This window comes from Callorhinus ursinus, unplaced genomic scaffold (assembly GCF_003265705.2).
Source record: "Callorhinus ursinus isolate GAN/ISIS: 27379988/994484 unplaced genomic scaffold, GSC_fseal_2.0 scaffold2, whole genome shotgun sequence".
Taxonomy (NCBI): domain Eukaryota; kingdom Metazoa; phylum Chordata; class Mammalia; order Carnivora; family Otariidae; genus Callorhinus; species Callorhinus ursinus.
Genome location: NW_027397064.1, coordinates 71226355 through 71243242, shown reverse-complemented (window position 1 = coordinate 71243242; position 16888 = coordinate 71226355). Strand labels below are relative to the sequence as shown.

At 36.8% G+C, this 16888-nt stretch overlaps 1 protein-coding gene across 1 annotated transcript in view; it reads right to left on the bottom strand.

Moving 5' to 3' along the window:
- The window catches only part of ACVR1C (activin A receptor type 1C), a 129036-nt gene extending 116605 nt beyond the window's left edge, over positions 1 to 12431 (bottom strand). The window contains exon 1 of the mRNA XM_073883904.1: positions 12412 to 12431. The gene's annotated coding sequence lies outside the window, so the exon portion shown is untranslated. The remainder of the gene's footprint in view (positions 1 to 12411) is intronic.
- Between the last annotated feature and the right edge of the window lie 4457 nt (positions 12432 to 16888).

Here is a 16888-nt window from a genome sequence, read left to right as displayed (position 1 = left end):
CAAACGTCCTTCCATCAAAGCTATTAGAACCAACTGCAGTCATGGGGGAAAATAAATCGGAAACAGTGAGGTGGACAAAGAGAGACTGGGTATTTTTGTCATTGCAACCAAATGGAGCACTGAGGCATGTAATAAAACAGCAACGGCTTTTGACCAGAATCACTAATCCCCATAGCCATTCTCAGATTCAAAAACTGCTCAGGGTTGGCCTCCTCCTTGATAATCAAAGTATGTGGCTACCTAATGGTATCATTTGAGGAATACTTGGAGTCTCTCTGGCCCTTAAATATTCACCTTGTTAGTTTCTATAGTCCTAAGATTCCATTGTTAAGGTTTTATTCCTTGGGGTTAAGACCTATGGCTTGTTAGCATGGTAATAATCCTAACACCCATAAACAGTAGGCCACCATTCAAACTTTCTGTACACCTCAGAGGCAATGCCTTCTCAAGAGTGATTTCCTTTGGGGTTCTCCTCAGTCTCCCAAGACAACTAGACTAGTGCACTCCAACTTTGATGTATACACAAATTATCTGGAGATCTGGTTAGAATACAGTTTCTGATTCTGTAGGTCTAGAGTTGGGCCCAAGATTTTCTATATTTATGATACATTCCTTGATGCAGTTACTGTTGATCTGTAGACCACACTTGGAGTAGCAAGTTCCTAGACTTTTCCCAAGGTATCTTAGATTGGGACACAAGACTAGGGGTCAGCAAGACTTTATTGTAAAGGGTCCGATAGTAAATATTTTAGATTCTGTGGGCTACAGGGTCTTCATTGCAACCATTCAACTCAGCCATTATAACAAGAAAGTATCCATAGCCTGTATGTAAGTAAGTAGGCATGGCTATTAATAAAGTATTTGAAAAACACTTTATTTACAAAAACAGGCAGCAGAACAGATTTGGCCCAGAGGCCGTGGTTTATGGACCTCTGCTTTACCCATGCCTAATCAAGGGAAAGAAAAAAAAAATTCTGAATGCAAACAAGAGAGCAACAAGGAAGCAAAACTGTGTGTTTTAATATCCTCGTAGAAAATTTGGAATCGCCTTCAGAAGCCTAGCCTAGTGCTCTAAACAGGCAGGATATGAGAAATGGAGGTACAAGAGTATCAACCCCTTACAACTTCACAAGTTTTTTGTTTTTTAAGATTTTACTTATTTATTTGAGAGAGAGAGAGTGAGCATGAGCAGGGTGAGGGGCAGAGGGAGAAGCGGACTCCCTGCCCAGCAGGGAACCCGATGTGGGACTCGATCCCGGGACTCCAGGATCATGACCTGAGCCGAAGGCAGCCACTCAACCGACTGAGTCACCCAGGTGCCCACCACTTCACAAGTTAATGTGTAACTTGCTTTGTGCTCATTTTGGGTTTTCCCTAGCAGAATAAGAGACCTAAGCGTAGGAAAGAAACAAGGCAAGTTTATAGCCTGTGAACTCATACATCTATGACCAGTCTTTTGTTGATACAGGTAAAATCACATTAAAAAATTTTTTTGGCAGCCAGGAGAAAAGATATTCCTGATGTGCTGTGAGGTTCACTGTACAAGCAACACAGATGGCCTTCCCCGTTGTCTTGCTGACTCTTATACTTACCCACTCCACACCTGAGAGCCTAGATGTGTTGACACTCTACTAGGCATGCTCATATGCCCAAATTCATTTACTCATCAAATATTTGCTGAGCATCAATTTTGTAACTGAGATAACAGTAATCCTGAAGATAACATAGACAAGGCGGACCTAACACCTGCCCTCAGAGTTTATGATGTAGTGGTGGCTTCAGACAAACGTATACGTAATTAAGCCTCACTGTGGTAAGAACCATGAGGGCAGGAATTCTGGTGCTGTAAGCAATAATAGGACAGACATATAGCTAAACTGTGATCTGAAGAAAGAGCAGCTGTTAGCCAGGGTTGAAAGAAGATGCAAAGAGGCTCAGGAGGAGAGAAGTGTATGGAAGCAAAAGAAACCATGTATGTCAGAAGAACAGAAAAGCATTCAGTAAGACAAACAGAGTATAAGTAGGAGATAGTGAGAGATAAGATTAAAAAGTATGCAAAACCCAAATAATAAAAAGTCTTATAAACAGGGTGACTTATAATCTATCAACCAAAGCACAATACATTTGTGAGTGAAAGGAGGGACTGTTAATTATGCTGAAATGACAAGCATAAATTGAGACTATTCCAGGAAAGTGGATCTATGGTCAACTTACTTATAAACCATATGAAGGAAAAAAATAAAAATAAATAAACCATATGAAGGAGATAGGTCTGTATCCAAGTGCAAAGGGAAGCTGTTAAATATTTAGGGCAAGTGGTGATATGACCATATTTGTGTCTCAAAAGAATTATTCTGGCCACAAAATACCAAACTTGGAGGCAGGACAATCATGAGGCAACTACTACAATATCCATGTGGGGGATAATGGTAGCCTCAACTAGAGCCATGACATTAGAAAGAAGTGAATGGAGTCAAGAGCTACTGGGGATTTAGAATCTGCAGGACTCAGAATTGATTAGTTTGGCCACTGGGGGAGGTGGCAAGGAGAAAGAGGAAAGGGGGAGTCAAAGATGAATTCTTGGTTTCCACTCTGAGCGAATGAATTCATAGTGATGACATTCAACAACATTAGGAAGCATAGACGTCATTATAGATCTGGTGGGATAACTATGAATGAAGTTTTTGTATATACTAAGCTTGAGAAGTTGTGGACTATCCTAATGGAAATGTCTAGTAGGCAATTGGCTACATATATGGATATGAAACACATGAGAAAATTCAGGCTGGAGTTATGATTGGATGGTCATCACCTTGTAGGTAGTAATTGAAATCATAAATTGTCCATGCAGAATGTGCAGTATGAAAAAAGAAAGTGGCCTAAGACTGAGCAGATATGAATTTTACAGGCCCGAGATTAAGGCATACAAACATTAACTTCCTTTATTTTGAGAAACATTGCATTACATTTTACTCCCTCTTGGATAAGCATCCTTGGTTGAGTAAATTCCTTTATAAACAGTTACCATTTAGTAAGTGCATGTTCTACAAAAGGCACTGGCCTAGCCTGGCACCTAGTAGGCTGCTTAGTATATCCCTGATGCTAACAGACACCCAGACCATGTATGATACCTAGCAATGGACACAGCCATGCTCAGTCAAAACTTCTACTAGCAGAGATAGTGATCTAAAATGGTCATCAGGACAAAATCAGGAACTTTTCTCCCTCCCAGCAGACTGTATTGGAGATCCCCTCTTATCTGCTTCCAGAGCACAAAAATAATTCCATGCCAGCACTTGCCACTCTACTGTATCACCTGTTTCCTTGCCATCTTCCCCATGAAATGGAAGTCTCTGGTGGCAGGAACTGCATCTCATTCGTTGCTGTGGGCCCAAGGCCAAGCACAGTGCCTGATAGTTAATAAGATTTCTTAAATATTTGTTGAAAAAAGGAAAGAATGGGTGAACAGAAAGATGTTTATGGTATCTTCTTCTCCATTGTTCTTCCTGGTATGTTTTTATTAGCCTTGTTCTTGTTACTTGTAAGAAAGAACAATTTTGCTAAATTAAAGAAGACTTTGGATTCATAGTGTTGTGCCCATCCCCAGTATACATCATAGCATATGGTATCAGGATGGATACCACATGATTGGATAGAAAAAAATCAACTATGTAGAAGATAAACCTCTCGACTCTAAATATTAAATGCTATTGAGAAAGAAACACCTCAAACAACAGAACTATTCCTGTGGTATAGGATCTCACAAGTAGGGACTTTTAGGCACATTTCTAGCTTGTGACCTTGACAAGCTGAATAACATGCCAGTGCTCCAATTTCCTTAATTATAAAATGAAGGATGGGGAAAAAAGAGAGAGAGAGGGAAGAAAAACCATAAGACACTCTTAACTATAGAGAACAAACTGAGGGTTGAGGGAGGGAGGTAGACAGGGGATGGGCTAAATGGGTTATGGGGATTAAGGAGGGCACTTGTTGTGATGAGCACTGGGTATTATATGTAAATGATGAATCACGAAATTCTACACCTGAAACCAGTTTTACCATACATGTTACACAGCCACCCCAACTCTCCCACCCCCCACCACTCCAGCAACCCTCAGGTTGTTTCCTGAGATTAAGAATTCCTCATATCAGTGAGATCATATGATACATGTCTTTCTCTGATTGACTTATTTCACTCAGCATAATTACCTCCAGTTCCATCCACGTCATTACAAATGGCAAGATTTCATTCATTTTGATGGCTGCATAATATTCCACTGTGTGTGTGTGTGTGTGTGTGTGTGTGTGTGTGTGTGTGTGTGTGTTTACCACATCTTCTTTATCCATTCATCTGTCGATGGACATCTTGGCTCTTTCCACAGTTTGGCTATTGCGGACATTGCTGCTATAAATATTGGGGTGCACATACCCTTTCAGATCCCTACATTTGTATCTTTGGAGTAAATACCCAGTAGTGCAATTGCTGGATCGTATGGTAGCTCTATTTTCTGGGTGATAGACACTGGGGAGGGTATGTGCTATGGTGAGCGCTGTGAATTGTGTAAGGCTGTTGAATCACAGACCGGTACCTCTGAAACAAATAATATATTATATGTTTAAAAAAAAAAAAGATAGCAGGAGGGGAAGAATGAAGAGGGGGAAAATGGAGGGGGAGACGAACCATGAGAGACGATGGACTCTGAAAAACAAACTGAGGGTTCTAGAGGGGAGGGGGGTGGGGGGATGGGTTAGCCTGGTGATGGGTATTAAAGAGGGCATGTTCTGCATGGAGCACTGGGTATTATACACAAACACTGAATCATAGAACACTACATCAAAAACTAATGATGTAATGTATTGTGATTAACATAACATAATAAAAAATAAAGAAGTTTATCTCCATCAAAAACAAGAATTGAAATAAAAAAATTGAAATAAAGAATATCTTCAAGCTGCACGTTTAAGAGCTGTGCATTTTGCTATATGTTAATTAGGCCTCAATTTTTTTTTAGAAAAAGAATTGTCCTTGGTTGTCAGAGAAAGCATTTGGTGGGTAAAAAAACAAACACTTAAATTATGTTTTATTGACAAAATAAGCAAATCTCATCACCCATGATACCCCGTGTGCCCCCCTCACACACATACACTCATGTCTCACACCTGATTAGCCAGAAGCCTAAAGTTCCAAGGGTCTTGAAATTTATCACACCTGATAAAATAAAGTCTGAATAACGATATTAATAACTAAACCAAGTTTAGTTCTTGGTCTTCAAAAAAATAATAATGTTAGTTAACATTTATTGAGTGCTCACTATGTGCTGAGGAATATAGGACTTAGCATGAATTAACTCATTTAATCTTTACAATAACCCTGGAATATAGGTGCTATTATTATTCCATATTACAGATAAAAAACTGAGACACAGTACACTGTCTAAGTTATATTCAATGTAGGCAGATTGGCTCTAGCACTGTGCTTTTTACCACTTTATAGTCTCTCTATAGTTTCCATTGAAACCCAAATTTACATGAGAACTCTAACATTGTGTTTTTATTGAGAAACTTGGGTTTGCTTCTTCCACACTCAGATCTTCATTTGGTCTCTAGATTGTACTTCCTAAATATGCAGTCAATATTTGGCAATTTAACTAAAGCACACATGGGACATGACACCAAAAGCACAAACAACAAAAGCAAAAGCAGACAAATGGGACTACATCAAACTAAAAAACTTCTGTACAGCAAAGCAGATAATCAACAGAGTGAAAGGCAACCTATAGAATGGAAGAAAACATTTGCAAACCATATATTGGATAAGGAATTAATATCCAAAATATATAAGGCACTCCTAAAACTCAATAGCAAAAGAACAGCAACAACAACAAAACAAACATCCCAATCAAAAACTGGGCAAAGGACTTGAATAGATGTTTCTGCAAAGAAGACATACATATGACTAACAGGAATATGAAAAGATACTCAGCATTACTAATTAATGGGGAAATGTAAATAAAAACCACAATAAGATATCACCTCACACTTACTAGGATGGCTATTATTTAAAAAAAGATAATAAATATTGGTGATGATGTGGAGAAATTGAGACCTTTGCACACTGTTGGTGGGAAAGCAAAATAGCTCACCCACTATGGAAAACGATATAGAGGTTTCTCAAGAAGTTAAAAATAGAACTATTATACAATCCAGCAGTTCCTTTTCTGGATATATATTTAAAAGAATTGAATTCTGCACTTCCAGGTTCATTGTACCATCATTCACAATATCCAAGCTATGGAAACAACTTAAATGTTTACTGATGAATGAATGGATAAAGAAAATGTGGTATATCCATACACAAAATACTATTCAGCCTTTAAAAAGAAGGCAATCCTGCCATATGTAACAGCATGGATGAACCTGGAGGACGTTACGCTAAGTGAAATAAGCCAGTCACCGAAAGACAAATATTGTATGATCCCATTTATATGAGGTATCTAAAATAGTTAAATTCACTGAAACAGAGACTAGAATAGTGGTTGCCAGGATCTGCAGGGAAAGGAAAAGGAAGAGTTGCTGTACAAAGGTTATAAAAGTTTAGTTATGCAAAATGAGTAAGTTCTAGAGATCTGCTGTACAACTTAGTTTATAGTGTACAAAGTGTGTATTGTACACTTAAAAATGTGTTAAGAGAATAGATTTCATGTTCAATGGTCTTACCACAATAATAAAAAAAAAGAAAGAGAAGCTGTCATCACACAACATAAAATTAGATCATTCCATTTACTCAAAGCTTTATATCTCATCCTTCGATGTTCAATAATCTGCTAAACTATAGTAGGCAAATTCTTTTTTATCTCATTCTTCCTTTGTTTAACTCCTCATCACATTTTATCTATAAAGAAGCTCAGAATAAAAACAATAATAAAAAAAATAAAGTTAAGGCCCACAGGTGAATCAGGAGAAATTATGGAACCAATAGCACTTAGTCAACCCTTAAAAGCCTGTCTCAAATGGCACTTTCTCTGCAAAGTATTCCTTAAATCCCAAAGATGGATGAATCTCTGCTTCCTCTCTGTTCTTATAGTTCTATGGCTGAGATATGTTAGCATTTAGTACACTGAAATATTATATTTCTAAGTCTATATAAGGGGAAATGTGTCATAACCAGCCTTGTATCCCAGAGTTTAGCAAACCTGGCATACAGTAGGGGCTCAATACATGTTTGATTGCTGAAGGAATGAAAACACTTTTAGAGGTGCTTGGAAACTTTGTGTTATTTCGTATATAAAATAGCATCCTTAAGTTGATTATATAGAAACTGAAATTGACAAGTACATTAAGATGAGGCAATGGTTGGCTGCTAATTAGCAGTCTGCTGTAATAGCCCTTGTATTTGTTTGGTTACTAAGCACAAATTGTTTCAGAAAAACAAGTGATTTTTGAAGTCATTGACATAATTTCTTCAATATAGTCCTCCATAGGTTCTTGCAAACCCCAGCCCCACCAATAATCTTGAGGAATCTATTGTTTCTCATTTTAATTTCTAAGTACTTGACAGATTAAAACATTTTATAATTCTGATTTCCTATTCCATGCAACAATCAAAATATTTGTGTTTAGTGCTTTTTAAAATTTTACTTTTTTTTAAATTCTGGTATAATTAACCTACAGTGTCATATTAGTTTCAGGTGTAGAGTGATTCAACAATTCTATCCATTACTCAGTGCTCATCATGATAAGTGTGCTCTTAATCCCCATCACCTATTTCACCCATCCCCCCCCACCTTCCCTCTAGTAACCACCAGTTTGTTCTGCATGGTTGAGTCTGGGTTTTTTATTGTTTGTTTGTCTCTGTTTTTCTTTGCCCATTTGTTTTGTTTCTTAAATTCTACATATGTCGGAAATTATATGGTATTTGTCTTTCTCTGACTGACTTACTTCACTTAGCATTATACCCTGTAGGTCCATCCATGTTGTTGCAAATGGCAATAGTTCATTCTTTTATGACTAATATTCCATTGTATATATGCAACATCTTCTTTACCTATTCATCTATGGATGGACACTTGGGTTGCTTCCATATCTTGTCTATTGTAAATAATGTTGCAATTTGAGTTCTGGATATTACTTTATACCATTCTACCAAATGCCTTTGAGAATTACTGGGGCTGTACATCTGCTACCATGCTCAGCCCCAGGCTGATCTTTTGAATCAGTTACAGCCCTCTTCCTTGCACCTTCTGAAACCTCAACACATTCTCAAGACAGTCCTTACTAAATAACCAGATGAGCCTAAGCAGTATTTCTAATGACCAAGATTTATTTGCCCATACCATTGGTCTGCCTTCCAAGCCATGTTTTTCCAATCATTGCCTCTTTCATACATACCTGAACCACCTAATGAATCTGAATCTGAAAAGCTACAACAAGGTCTTCCTTGGTCCCAGGCCTTGAAGTTTCCCCTGGCCTTTGAGTTCTTGTACATCTCAAGGCCTTGATCTCTAGCCTGAACTCTGAGCTACTTGCATTCCTCTCTTCATGAGTATTTTTTCTTCTCATGACATGGCATTCAGAATATTTGGTTCTTCAACTCAAGCTACTAAGGTCTTACATATTGGACTTCAGTAAGCACAATTCCCTGTGCTTCTGAATCTTCAGGGGGGGAAAAAAAAAGGAAAAGGAAAAAAAAAAAGAGTGTGAATGCTCAGAAGACTCCTGTGAAATGTGAACAAAAAATCCAAGAAAGAATCCTGAGGTCCTACTGAATATAGTGTTCACCCTTTTCATTACCATATTATCCTTGTGAGTGCCAAATTGTTAATGGTCATGATAGGGGCTGGGTCCCCCAGGAGTAACATATTCTCAAGAGTGGGTTCTTTGATGATGGGTAATACCTAAAAGATGTGATAATTAATATCTAAGATGTATAATATCCCCAACTGCAACTCTCCATTATTTCACTCATGTCTAAGTAGTATAAATCCAACTTACTATATACAACCTGAAATTCAAGAAGCAGCCACCTTTGTTTATTGGCATAAATTAATGTAAAATGATTCATTTCAGGTCTGTAACAACACTTCTTGACTCTTCCTTCCCAGGGCACCTTTTCACTGAGAAAATCTTCTTCCCTTATCCCATGTGATTAAGACAGAGAGTATCAAAATGGTCGAGTGGTCTAAGGCATCAGACTCAAGCTCTGCTTCCCATGTGATTAAGACTCAGTCAGTCATCCTCTGTTCATCATGACTGGTCCAAAAAGCAGGTACTTGGAGTCCTTCCCAGACACGTCCTATGTCCTAGGTGCTAAGAATGAAGGTTCTCTAATCTGAAAGAGAAAGCTGTACCAGCCACATAAGTCCCAAGTTGATGACTATAACTCCCAGAGAAAGAGATAAATGCCTGATGACATTATCTGAGATATCTAAATCCATGCATACCTGATCCATTCTATACCTGACCTTGTCAATCACACTGGTCAACAGAAATTTTTTTTTCTTTGCTTAAAATAGTTTCAAATGGGTTTTTGTCACCAGAAGGAACCTGACTAATATATACACATATATGAAATAAATATTATTTATATGACCTATGATCTCATTAAAATTTGAGAAACTCAAACTATACATTAAAATATGCTCATTGGAGCTGCCACTGTATTCCAACTTGCTGTATCTTAACTACTCACGTGAGTTCCTCCCACCCAAGACCTAAGCATAAGCTAAGAAACAAAAAGCAAGAACCATCATAATTATTTCCTCCTCTGGTCTTGTCTCCACTTCCCTCTTGGGAGGTCTTCAGAGGTCTTCCTACCTCTGTTGCATTACTCCTAAAGCCACTAACATCCCTACCACTACATGGCATGTAGCCTCCTACTTCATATTTATATATAATGTCTTTCTCCTTGACTAAATTGTAAGATTCTTAAGGACAAAGACTCTTTCACATAACTTTGAGTCCCCCAAAGCTCAGAGATGAATATCTGTCTCAAAACTGTTTTCTTGGGATTTTTAAAATTGTCACATAAAGTATTAATTTTCCATAGGAAATTGCTTTAGTTACTTATTGTGATTCTGGAAGTTTCATTAGAGGCAGCAACTGCAAAGTCATTACTAAAACAGATTCTGAGTGAAAAATAGTTTGCCGCTATTGATATGGGCTCAAGCTTACAATTCTGTAGACTCAGCTTCTTCCAACTAAGCACACTCCCTCATTAAATATTCTGGGCAATTGTCCATTTATTTACTTCTGTGCCATAAAGCCAGAATAACTTTGCAGAATCAAACATTCTGATGAATGACTTACAGTTAATCTGAAATCTCTTCATGTTCCACTCTCATCGTTAAAACCTGTTCTGAAATGTCTAAAGCTCCACCTTACAAAGATAGAATATAATTTTTATCTGAAAGAAAATACTATGGTGTCTTAAGGTTATCATCTGGAACATCAATTCTCTTTATCATTTAGAAATACAAAGTGTAGACCGTGGGCCCACGTCTCTACCAGAATGTTTATTTTTATTTTAACTAAATTCCTGATAGGGTTGTCATATTTGAATTTGTTTCTCTCACCTAGAAGCTGAGTGCAAAGAAAACCAATCAAATCAATTGAAGGATTTGCAGATCTATACTCTGTTTGGATGGAGTAAAAATTTCTAAATGAGTTTATCTTGTATACTATACTAAGTGTGTAATCTCTTGTAATGCCTCAGTAAGCCAGAGTTGACACATGAAACACAAATTCTATTATGCTACAAATACATTGTGGAGACATAAATTTTCCAAGACACAAGAAACAGTAGAATTTCCCCTGGAGTTAATTTGGTCAATGTTTCTATTTGTTATGGTGGGAGGAAGAGTAGACTTTCAGGAGTACATTTACTTTCCATGAGAAAGAGATTTGGAAAAGAATACCACAAAGAGAACAGGAGAGGAGAGTCCCACCCACAAATTTGTGGAAGCTGGAAAAGAAATGGATGACCTAGCAGACCCAAGAAACTAAGTCTTAAACTGCTAGTGAGGAGAGCAGAGAAACAAATCATTTCACATTGCAGAACCCCAAAGGCTCAAGAACTATGCACTAGGTACATCTAGAGATGGCATGAAGGTCGGGTTAAAATCAGGATGGTTGGTTCCAGTTCTGTTTAAGAAACAGTTTACTTACAAGATTCCCCTCTCCCTCTTGGTAGAAGATAAGAGTTTCTCTGGAGAAGGTAAAAAAGAAAGTCTGGCTAGGCAACTCTGGGCACAGTTGACAGTGGGTGTCCTAACTTGGAAAAAAAAAAAAAACCCAGATGTGTAAAAGATTGCATATGAAATGTTGTGATTCTCAGCCTTTTGCCCCATTTGGATTCCTGAGTACTGGCAGCCCGTTATACACCCTCCAGGTCAAAGATTATAAAAGTTTTCTCTAGGGAATCTGACCAGCCAAAAATAAAAGTCATCAAGATAATGACATTGGAAGCTCTTTAATTAAATGCTCCACCCCATACATGGAGAGTTTTCAACTGGTTTCTCAGAGCTCCACTCTTACATATAAACAGCAAACACCTGGAAAACAACTCTAATATGAATGCAGAGGTCAAAACTAACAAGAAAAAAATAAAATAGAGGAAACAAAGAATTCATTTTCATGAAAAGAAAACAACACGTGAGCTATAATTAATAAACAGAAGTCAAAAACAAATGCTGTAACCATTGAATATGAACAGGGACATGTGTGTGTGGACACATGTGTATGTATGGATGTGTGCATATACACATACATATATATATATTCAGAAACAACAATAAAAGTTCTTTGGAAATTTAAATGACGGAAGAAATGAAAAAGTCCAAAGAATCAAAAGGTAGAGCTGAGAGATTTTCTCAAAAATTCAAGCAATACGACATAGTATCGAAATAGGGAAAAAACAAGATTTCAGGAAGAAGCCAGATGGTCCAAAATCTGATTAACAGGTGTTCCAGAAAGGGAATACAAAGCAAACAAACAAACAAAAAGAGAAGAGATAATCATGAAAAGATAATTTGAGGAACTTTTCCAAAACTGTTAATTTTCCAGACTAAATGGGCTCATGAAAATCTCAGCATGATGGAAGCAAAAAGACCTACACTGTATCAGACATCTCTTGGGTAATACATCAAATCTTCCTGGTCTCCCTTGTCTCTTGTTTCAGTCACTGCTATAGCAACCAGATCTGCCAGGCTCCCAAAAGCTTCACATATGTCTCACCTCAAGCCAGCATTGCATGCCTCTTGACTCCTGCCCCAAGCCTTTTCCATTGGCACTAAAGAGTGAGATGCCCCAAAACTCTATTTGACATGCACACATGTACTTATTTTGAAGCTCAGAGCAAACCTTTCACCAGTAAGAAATGGGAGCTAATGGATAAACTTCTTTCCTTTCCCTTACCTGAAACAGATGATCCTGAGATGCATTCAATCCAAGAGGACAACTCCATAATATTAAACCATTAGTAACTCATCTTCATATTGGCTGTATTTCTTTTCTCCTTCACTCCTCTTATCTCTCACCATGGTTTCTGGACTTGCACTACCAGTAAACCACAAATAAGATTTAGCCTCAATTTCACTTTCTGGGAAACAATATAAAACATACTAAGATATATAATCGTGAAATTTTAGAACTTTAGAAATAAAGAAAAAAATCCTAAAGGCTTCTAGAAAGAAAAAAAAAGTAGTTCATACGCAGAGGATCAAATATTACAACAACAACAGAAGAAAGCTAGAAGAGAGTGAGGCAAAGCTTACCAAGTTCTTTTTTTTTTTTTTGGATTTTATTTATTTATTTGCCAGGGAGAGAGAGAGCAGGCACACTAGCAGGGAGAGCAGCAAGCAGAGGGAGCAGCAGGCTCCCTGCTGAGCACGGAGCCCGATGCAGGACTTGATCCCAGGACCCTGGGATCATGACCTGAGCCGAAGGCAGACCAGGGTCCTAGGATTGAGCCCCATGTCAGGCTCCTGGTTCAGCGGGGAGTCTGCTTCTGCCTCTCTCTCTGCCCTTGCTTGTGCTCTCTCTCTCAAACAAATAAAATATTTTTTAAAATATTTATAAAATATAATTTGCAAAACTATCAATCAAATATGCAGGTAAAATAAAGGCAAACAACTAAAACAAGCAAACAAATAATAAAACAAAACAATAAAATAAAACAATACATCTCATGTATCCTTCTTTGGTAATTACCAGAGGACTTGCTCCACCAAAAATGAGGTGGTAAACTAAGAAGAAAGAAAACATGGGATACAGGAAACAGGGAACCTAATCTAAGAGACAGGTAAAGGTAAACCTAAGATGATGATTAAAGAGATGACAGGAAAAATGTTGCACATAGAGCTCAGATGATAACAAAACCAGATTAGATCTTCTAGGCTCTAGAAACCTCTTCAATAAGATGGTAGAGATAGAATACCTGAAGTGTTCAAACATAATAAAAAGAGAAATACTCAACTAGAGGATATTTTGGAGATGGAAAAAAAGCAAGATAGTTATGAACTCCAGGAAAACCAAAAAATGTATGCAATAAATAAAAATAGCATATTATATGGCCCAGCTAAAAATATTCATATACTATAATATTATTGAACATTTACCCAATCAAAATTATGGTATGATTGATATTGGGAAGATGGAGTATGGGAAAGTTTGAATGGAGTAAAGGTGGAGAATAAATAAAAAGCCAACTTTCTGTACTCTCTCATGCAAAGTCAATGTTTAAAATATAAAGACTCAGGAAATAACAATAATATAAACAAAATGGAAGTTAACATGAACAATCAACAAGAAGATTGAAAGTAATTTCCTTTGGAAGTGAGCAATGGGGTCAAGAGCAGGGAACTGCCATTGCTTTGTTCTGTTTTATAAAAACATTGGAAAACTATTTGGCTCTTTAAATTGTGCATGTATAACTGTGGGTAAAAATTAAAATTCAGACTTCTGCTTCCATCCATAAGTAAGAAACAAAGTTTATACTTATTGTCAGACCATAATCAACCAGAAAACTGTGAAAAATATGTAAAACAACAATTGTCAGACAGTGAACAACAGGTAGCACAGGACTGTGATACCTGAGAGATAGGGAACTAATAAGGTGAATCCTGTGAGTGTCTAGGTGTTATGCCTGGCGGTAATTTCCAAAACTCAGTACAAAAGAAGGAACCCATCAGTCTCATTGGGTAGAGGAAACAGAGTTCAGAGTTCAAGGAGGCTGAGGGAGTTAACATGTGCAGGGAAGAGTAATGAAGAGAAAGAGCATCAGAAATATTCAGAGGGGTCCCCTTTAGTGTTTGGCTAGATATCAGTCTGCACAAGAATAGGGTGAAATTCTACAAGTCTGTGCAAAGAACAACTTCTAAGAGGAGAACAATTGCCAGAGAGCTGCAAACAACTCCAGAGTTTACACATGACTGGGAATATTTTGAGTTCATAATAGAAACTGAAAAGAAAAAGATAGTGGACTTGATGACAATGCAGTATGAATTCGCCAAAATGAAGCTTAAAAAGGATGAAAATTAAAGAAGAAAGAGGAGGAGGAAGATCCTCAGTAACATGTAGAACAACATCAAGGAATCTAACATGACATACATGTGACTAGACTTCCAAGAAGAGAAAAGAAACAAAAGGGTGGAGGGGGAGCCTCATGAAAATATAATGGCCAACAATTTTTCCAAAATTAAAAAGACCATAAAACAGGCACTTGGGTGGCTCAGTCAGTTAAGTGTCTGACTCTTGATTTTGGCTCAGATCATGATGTCAGGGTCATGAGATTGAGCCCCATGTCATCAGACTCTGCACTGGGTGTGGAGTCTGCTTAAGATTCTCTCTCCCTCTCCCTCTGTCCTTCCCACTTTCCACTCAATTTCTCTCTCTCTCTCTCTCTCAAAAAATAAAAAAAGACTATAAACCAAGACTCAAGAAGTTTAATAATCCTAAAGTAGGACAAGCATAAGGAAAACAACAACACATCATAATCAGGGTTTAAAAAAATAGTGATAAAGGTGAAAATATTATAGGCAGCCAGAAGGAAAAGAAAAGGCAATTATAAAAAGTGGAACAAAGAAAAATTACAGCAAGTTTATCATCAAAAACTATGAAAGCCAGAAGTCAATATAATAATATATTTAAGTTCTGGGGGAAAATTTCAATCTAAACTTCTATACCCAGAAAAAAATATCTTTCAAAAATGAAAGCACTTACATATAAGCAAAAGCTGTGTGAATGCATAGCTAACAGAACAAAAAATTACACCAGATGGCAACTTAAATAAATAGGACCAGAAATGGTAAATGAGTAGATAAATAGAAAAGATACTGTTTTCTCATTAAAAACTTTTTAAATAGCTGTTTAAAATAATAATGAAAACAATGTATTTGGAGTCTTATAATATATGTAGAAGTAAAAATGTATGACAATGATGCCACAGACAGGAGAAGAAAGGAAATAAGTCATACCGTTGAGAAGTCCCCATTAAGTATATGTGAAGGTTTTTTTTTAAGATTTATTTATTTATTTTAGAGAGAGGGAGAGAGAAAGCATGCACACATGAGCAGAAGGAGGAGCAGAGGGAGGGAGAGAGAGAATCCTCAAGCAGACTCCCTGCTGAGCACAGAACCCAACTCAGGGCTTGATCCCAGGACTCTGAGATCATGATTTAAGCTGAAATCAAGAGCCAGCCACTCAGCCAACTCAGCCACCCAGGCACGTCACATAATCTGTGAAGTTCTGTTGTATAATTTGAAGCTAGACTGTGTTAAGTTTAAAATACATACTGTAAAGCTTAGAAACACTTTAAAAGATGAAACGGAGATATAGTTAATAAGTCATTAGTGAAAATAAAATGGAAGAACAAGAATAATGAAGTCTTTAAAAGGACAGGAAAAGAAATAAACAATTAACAGGACAGATAAAAAACAAGTTGCAAATTGTTAGATTTAACCTCAAATGTATCATTAAATACACTAAATATAAATATTTTAGATTCTACAATTAAGTCAGAGATTGTTGGACTGGATAAAAAGGCAAGATTCAAGGATAAGCTATCTTCAACAAGTTTACCCTAAATAAGAGACACCACTAGGTTAAATGCTATTAAATTAGAAATCAAATATTTGGAAATTACATAATACATTTAAAAGTAACCTATGAATTTAAGAAAAAATCACAGAGAAATTAGAAAATATTTTGAATTAAATGAAAATGAAAATACATACCAACATCTGTGAGATGTGGTGATATATAGAGATGTGTTATCCAATACAGTAGCCACCAGCCACATGTAACTATTTACACTTTAATTTTAATTATTTAGAATTAATAAAAAATTAATTTCCTCAGTTACAGTGGTCATATTCTAAGTACTCAATAACCTTTTGAGGCTAATAATCATCTTATGAACAGTTCATAGAACATTTCTGTCATCATTGGCCAGCACTGTCTTCAAGGAAATGAGCAATCATTAAATAATTATTTTGGAGAACACAATGTCCAAAATCAATTATCTAAAAGTATTCTTTAAGAAACTAGAAAAAAAAACAGCAAATTAAACCCAAAGTAAGTAGAAGGAAGGAAATAATAAAGATTAAGAGCAGAAATCAATGAAATAGGAAACAAAGAAAAGTCAATGAAATAAAAAGCTGGTAATTTAAAATGATCAAGTAACTTGATAAACCCCTAGATAAACCAAACAAGTAAAAAGAGGGCAGACACAACTTAGCAACATCGGAAATGAAAGGAGACTTTACTATAGATCGTGCAGACGTTAAAAGAATAATAAGGGAATATTATGAAAAAAATTTATGCCAATAGATTTGATAAACTCGTGGAAATTAAAAAAAAAATTCCTTGAGGGGCACCTGGGGGGTTCAGTCAG